This window comes from Macrobrachium nipponense, chromosome 38 (assembly GCF_015104395.2).
Source record: "Macrobrachium nipponense isolate FS-2020 chromosome 38, ASM1510439v2, whole genome shotgun sequence".
In the NCBI taxonomy this organism is placed as follows: domain Eukaryota; kingdom Metazoa; phylum Arthropoda; class Malacostraca; order Decapoda; family Palaemonidae; genus Macrobrachium; species Macrobrachium nipponense.
The window spans coordinates 52,714,734-52,722,233 of record NC_061098.1 but is presented as its reverse complement, the minus strand read 5'-3'; positions in this window follow the sequence as shown (position 1 = coordinate 52,722,233).

Here is a 7,500-nt window from a genome sequence, read left to right as displayed (position 1 = left end):
ACATTCCTGTTCTGATTATGGCGGACAAAATTGTAACAACAATTTCACTGTTAGACATCGTAAGGTTATAGGAAATCAAAACCAACCAAAAACTAAGGAGGGTGGGGTACAAGTTGGAATGCGCTTTCTGATAAATTTCAGACAGGGAAACAAGAGGACTAAGCAGTCAATCTTACCTACAGCCACAATAACTCTAAAGGGTAAAAGAGGTCACATTGTGCGAAAGAGAGGGTTGTTGCATACCTGTGCCAAGAGATCTTTTATAAAGAGATCTGCTCTCGAGGGACTCTATTATAAGAGTAAGGGAGCTGAGAACAAAGCATTGAGTGCATATTTGACTTAGAGACCAGTCAGAGAATATGAAATGGTTATCTTTGTTGTACCTCACTTCGGTAGATTGATTCATAGTGGTGGATGAACTACCAGTAAATAATTTAGTACAAACTAAATTATTTACTCTTACGTGACAGGGAGAGGTTTCTGCTGTGCCCCGGCGTACTGACGGTCTTGGTGCTGCTTCGCACGTCTGACCTGTCGAGGCTTGTGAGGAGCCAAGTAGGGAGGCTAACACCAAGTAAGGTGTCGACCTTTACATTTTCCTTCAGGAGACGTCTGGTGTTTATTGGTCTCATCCGTTGTATATTAACTCCCTTGATTTAGCGGACTGGTGGTCTCCAGTGACTCCATGGACACCTATCTTTATCCTTAAAATGAATTTAGTAAACTGGTTATGTATTAACATGAACATATAGGATCTATATATATACATAATGATATATTGTCATAGTTTTTGGTGGTTTACCCTGTTGTTGATATACCTACAGGTTTCTTCGTTGTTCGCGAATTTAGATTTGTTAATTAAGTAGTTAATATTAAGGTCTTCTCTCTTTTATTGGACTCCTTTCTTCCTTTTAGCTCTCTTTAGCTTTAGGATAGTGTATTGATTTTGGGCCTGCTCTATTAGAGCTATTTATTTGTTGTGTACCGTGTTTTCTATTTCTATTACTGATTTAGGGTTTAGCTTTTTAGTTTTAGGAGAATCTTGTGTTGAGAAGACATGCTAACCTTTTCCTCTGGGTATATAATTGCTATATAGCCTTATGAATACTTTTTTTTAAATTTTTACTTGCTCAAGGTTGATTTAGAGTTGAGTGTTTTGTTTGTATAATAAATATTGTTAGTTTTTGTGGTGTTTGTTCACCACCTTCTCATTCACTGTGTTGCATTATTACTGCCTACATTCCCTCAATAACATCTTGATAAGAATCTGCTGAACAGCCTCCCAGGGGTTGTAACAACAACATATTACATACAGGTTTTAGAGAATTTGAGAATTTAGTATTACTACCACCCATATCATCAAGGAGACACATGTATCTATTTTAAAACTGGTAGTGGGAACAAAAGAAATAACTACCACTAAAGGGGCTACTTATTTAAAGGAACCACAGGAAGATCTTGAAACTTTGTGGAGTTTAAACCACTTAGGTTTTAAGTGCAGTGAGATATTGGAACAGGAAAATAAGGTATTGAGAACTTTGAGAGTACTATAACCTATTCTGAAACTGAAAAACAATGTAATGTGGCATTATCTTGGAAAGGCAATAGAGGTAGATTAACCTCCAACTTTGAGTTGGCTTTAAATAGATTTAAGCAACGGTGTGTCAAGTTTCGGAAAGACACTTGGTATCTAGGACACTATCAGAAAATCCTGGAGGATCAGGAGGACAAGGGGTTCATAAAGAGAGTGGAACATTTCAAAATTGACGAAGACTGTAATTGTCTGGCACATCATGGTGCTAAAAAAGACAGTGTAACAACACCTAATATAGTATTTTATTGTTTGGTATAACAGGGGAATTATGAATTAAGCTTATTGTTTGTGGATGGGACCACATATAACAGCTGACCTACTCAAGGTTCTACTGCAGTTTAGGACGACAACCATAAGAAAAACCAAGCGAGTTGAAACAAAGCATTGATCTTGGCCGAGGATAGAGAAGTAGTCCTCAGTCATGAGAGGGATCAAGGAGCAAATGGAAATTAGGGCAAGTGGTTGAGTTGCACATGGGGCAATACAAGGTCCGAATAGTGGCTACTTTAAGAACGACTCACAGCCAGCTCATGAGTTATTTAGTTCCATTTGACAACATCTGTGTATGTGTGTGTGTGTGTGTGTGTGTGTGTGTGTGAGAGAGAGAGAGAGAGAGAGAGAGAGAGAGATGGTGCAATTGCTGTATGGATCGTTAATGACTGGATTGGGTGTTGGGGAGTTCTGGGTGGTCTGCTGTTAGAGATCAGAGTTCTCTGTTTTGAGTGAGTGTTTTTAGTTAGACTTTGGTGAGAGCTGGTGATAGACAGTAGTGTTGACAGCATTTCAGTGAAGGCATTGAAATTCGTTTGAGTTGTGTTTTGTTGTTGTTGGTTGTTGTTAAGTTTGATGTTGTTGTTGTTATGTGTGAGGTTGTGGTTGTGTTCCTTGGTTGTTTGCTGTGTTGTTAGGTTGTGGTTGTGTTCCTTGGTTGTTTGTTATGTGTGAGGTTGTGGTCATGTTCCTTGGTGGTTGTTGTTGAGTTGTTGGGTTGTAGTCCTTGGGTGTTGTTTTGTTGTTGTGTTGTTGGGTTGTGGTTCTTGGTGGTTGTTGTTGGTATCTCTGTGACCTCGACCAACTGACAGCTCAGGTAGCCTGGATTATCTGGAGTGGTTGGTATGTACATGTGTTTTGAGCATTTTTGTTTTTTGTGTTTGTGTTTTTTTGTTTCTGTGTGTAGGAAGGTCAATTGTCCTACGTGTATGCTGTAGTGTAAAGAGGAAAGTATGGCTGAGTGTGAATTTGGAAGCTGGAGTGATTAGGGGGGTGGGGGGGGGGGATTTTGCCAGCTTGTTTTTTTCAGCTTGTGATCTCGCCACATCATTAAGTTATGCCCACTAGAACTGTGACAGGAGATAGAAAAGGTTGATCCTGCAAAAGAGGATGCTCAGGCAAGCTCCTGCCTGAGCAGAAAGGCTGCTTAGATAGCTGCAGAAGCGTATTCGGACTAATATTCGAAAACAATTGTTCTAAAACCAATTCTTCGATTTTGTAATTGTTTGAACCAACATTTTACGAGCAATTCTTCGAAAACAGTTGTTCGATATTACTCTAATTATTAGTGAATACTTTGTTGATTCTCAAAGCTTGTATTCGAGGAAATCTCAATAGATTTCTTTTAGTTTAGAGGATAAACCCTTTGCAAAAAGACGTGGCTGAATTTATTCAAAGTGAAAAAGGAAGGACATGCTATTAATGGACAGTTTCATATATGTGAAGAACAAGCAAGTAAAGTCAAAGATCTACTTGAAATATCAACATTTTGCGGAATAGTGCAACGGGCGTGCTTTGACAATTGAAGGCACGATCATAATCACTCAGGAAATTCGACAAATGTTGAAGTACGGAAGCTTTTAGATAAAGTGAAGACTGACGCAAAAACAACACGAGATTCTCCTCATCATATCATGTTTAATGCATCTTCAAAATTAAGTTGTGTTGCAGCCGCTCTACCGCAAACCTGCAACATAAAACGAACAATCCATCAAGTGAGGCAGGAAGAGCAATGTGGATCAACTGTTAATCATCGAAACGAATTAGTATTATTATCAGAAGAAGATACGAGAACAAACAAGGGCCAATCTTTCTTGCTATTTGACTCCGAAGAAGAAGGAGACAGAATGCTCGTATTTTTAACCCAGAAAAATCTCAGCATGCTTGCTTCATGCGTGCATTATTTTATGGATGGTACCATCAAAACTGTGGTAGTTGTTTTCGAGCAACTTTTTTAGAACTGTTAAAACAATAGCACCGACTTCAGATGTAGAACCTGTAAACACAGATTTTGAGCCTGCTATATAATGTATATAGAAAAGTGTATGAATGCGGCCTCAAAAGGTGTGACACTAATGCTGAGTTTTCGTTAAATATTCGCATGCTTTTAGCCCTTGCGTTCGTTCCTGCAGATAGAGTCGTTGAAATTTTCAATGCACTAATGGATGACAATATATATTTAGCAGAAGCTTTACCTATAGCCGACTACTTAGAAGATACCTGGATTGGGCGGCCTGGTCGTAGGAATACGCGTCGCCTGATTAAGTTTGAAATTGAGATGTGGTCCTGTTTTGAAAGGGTACAAGAAGATTTGCCTAAGACGAACAACGTAATTGAGGGATGGCACCGGACCTTTCATCATCAAGTCTCTGGTTGTCGTCCAACTATCAGGAAATTCTCAGCAGCACTAAGAAGAGAACAAGCCCTGACTAAAATTAATATCGAAAAGTTATTAGGTGGAATCGATTGTAACACAAGGATAAAGAGATATCAGAAGTATGAAGAACGCTTGAAGTCGCTTACTGATAAATTCTTCGAGTATCAGAACTTGATCGATTATTTATGTGCCATTTTATTTCATTTTAGTTTGTAAACTTGCAGATATTTTTTTTTCATTGAAACTTATTTTTATCATGTATTACTCAGAAATATAATCATATCCATTTTATTGTTTCCTTTTTTTATATTTCCTTTAATGCTATTTTTTTTATTTTCATAACAAAAACACAATGAGTTTTTATAAAATAGATATTTTCGAACAGTAGCTTTTCTAATAGATAGACGTATGGCTAGAAATAAATAAAATAAAATTGCACGAAGGAGGAAATAAACAAATGAAATATATGAGGAGTAAATAAGTAAATAAATAAATAAATAATTTATATATTAATTTAGAAAATCAGTTTATATAATATATATTTTCGAACAACTGCTTATAGCTATTTTTTTCGAACAGTTGTTAATTCGAACAACTGTAGAATCAAACAATTACTTTTCAAAAACCTGTTTTCGAAAACTCTGCAGAAGCCAGGAAGGCATTGCTGTAAACAGTAATATTGTCAATATTATGCATATGAGTTTTTCTTGCTAGGGAGTATGTCAAAACTTCGACAAGAGAGGTTGTACTTTACCGCAAGTTGTAATGTATCTTTGCATATATTTTTCTCATTTACGTAAGTGGAAATGTGTATCGTATTAAAGGAAGATATTATGTTTTGTTATTATTACATGCGTAGTTTGCGTGCGGTTTATCATTTACTCTAAAATTAACTGACACCTGACAAGACTACGTGCCACGTAGGTAACAATAGAGAACAGGGGGAAAAGGGTATTAAAAATGATGGATTTAGGGAAATGCAAAGTTACATTTAACCAAGATTATTATTATGTCACTCAGAAGAAATTTTACACAGGGGCTGAAGGCACTAGCTCCGTGGCACTGAGGTTACGTTAATAACAAATTAATAGTGCCCATATGAAAACCCCAGAAAATATAAATCCCTTTTATGGAGAACCCAGAATTTAAAGAAATAGAGTTCTTGTTCAACTGTCACCAATCATAAAATAATAGATAACAGCAGCCCTTCATTCTTTCACCCTGGGACTTGGGATGGGTGGTTGCTACCCTGGCACTTTGGAATATGTAAGATGCGGTTCACAACTTCTTGCGTTCTCCTAATTCTGCAAATTAAGGATGCGCTGTAATTCTCGATCTAAACGCGATTAATGTAAATGGGAAGTTGCATAAGGCAGAGAGGATAAGCAACTGAGTTAGCAATATAAATGAACACTTCTGGATGCAAGTCATAAATATTTTTCCACTTCACTAATTTTCTGAAGGAGATACAATGGGGGATTTGTTATATATTATGAGAGCAGACAGTAATTAAGGAAGGGAAAAAATTGTGCGTCGAAACAAATTTCAAAACCAAACTGTAGCTTGTTTTTTGACAATCGGAGTCTTGGAGTTGAGTCGGACACGGGGTAAAGGGCTTAGGGGGAGAGAGAAGTATCGACCCCGGACAGTAAGAGGGGGTGTGAGTGACCGGGAAAATTCCCCCGATGTGTACAAAACTGAGTCTCCATGGTGAATGTCAATAAGAGAGCGCCCGACTCACTGCTCCAGCCGTCTTTTTCCTCTTTTTTTTCTTTGCCTCTTGTTGGTGCCACATCTTGGGGCCGGCTTTCTTGGGGGTGTTGACGGTTGCCTGGAAATGAAATTTGAACGACAACACCAGGTGTGGGAAACAGATGACAATGGGTGGTCCATTTATCTGTAGGAGAGGCAGATTTTTGGGGGGAGGAGCGAAGTAGGAGTCAAATTTTTAATGACTAAGGGAAGGGGTAGGTACGGCTTCTGTGAGCTGATGTGGGTGGTTTTGTTTTTTACAAGGAGTGAAAAAAAATATTGTACTCATATTTTATTTTAAGATTTCTTAACCTGAGGGTTTCACATGCATCTTATGTATATAGTACATTACAACTCCCACCAGAAAAAGAAATTTGACGCCTTTTTTGGGTGTGAATATCTTAGCAAACATGAAGGGTTAGGATATCTTACTCTCTCTCTCTCTTACAGCTTTATATCCTAATGTATATTACGTAAGATTAAATTGAAACTAGGTTGTCTTGCAAAGTTTGGCTAAGTTTTAAAGTTTTACTCTACATGGCTTGTAGGCTATGAGCAAATATATGTAGTAAATTAATCAATGTAAGCTGAATGATTAAAATATTTTTACTTATTTAATGTTTACAATGGTATTTTGTTACTTAGGGCTTATCCAAACTATACAAAAATGAAATTTTAACCCTAACTAATTATAAAATGTTCATACAAACGTTATTATAATGTATATGAGGATTCTTGACCCACTGTTTGACCTCAGTCAGTATGATCAAATAATTGTACCAGTATGACTGGTAGATGGCACTGTGTAATTTGCACCAGTGCACAGTAAGTTTACCAGGTAGAATAACACTAGCATGGCCAAGGTCCTACACCTACCATTAATGGGAGCAGTCATTTTGACTGATTTTATAGAAAACTATCTAATTACCCAATAAAATTAGTTTAGTAGTTCTGTTGCGACATCAAGTCAGTTAGTATACCATTTACATGGAAATCAAAGAGGAATTACATGTTAAGGCTATGTCTATATATAGTTTTACTAATTTTTCCCAGTCTAAATTGCTATAAGAATGAAAAAAATCTTTGTGTTCTTTGCTTTCTTTGTGGTACTTTCTTTATAGGATTACATTTTCACACAAAAAATCAACTTCCTCTTTTCTCCTCTAAATGAAAAAAATACAATAATAGCAAAAAACTGGTAGAAATTTAGAGCAAATAAAAATCTATATATTATGGGAAACCTGTCCTCAATATTGTTTAGGTGTTACTTGGTATTAGCTAAACAATTAGTCAAGTAAACATGTATATTAATTTGGGGAAATATCCTTGCTGTGATATGATAGAATGAAAATATGAGGTCTATGATGAAGAACATTTATATCCTCACTTCTTGCACAATTTACAAAATACAATTTGTTTAGTTACAGCAGTGCATTTTCCACTCACACATTTCTCTCATTTTTTGCAGGTCATCACGGTTTTGTTGTTTTTGCACAAGCAGATCTGG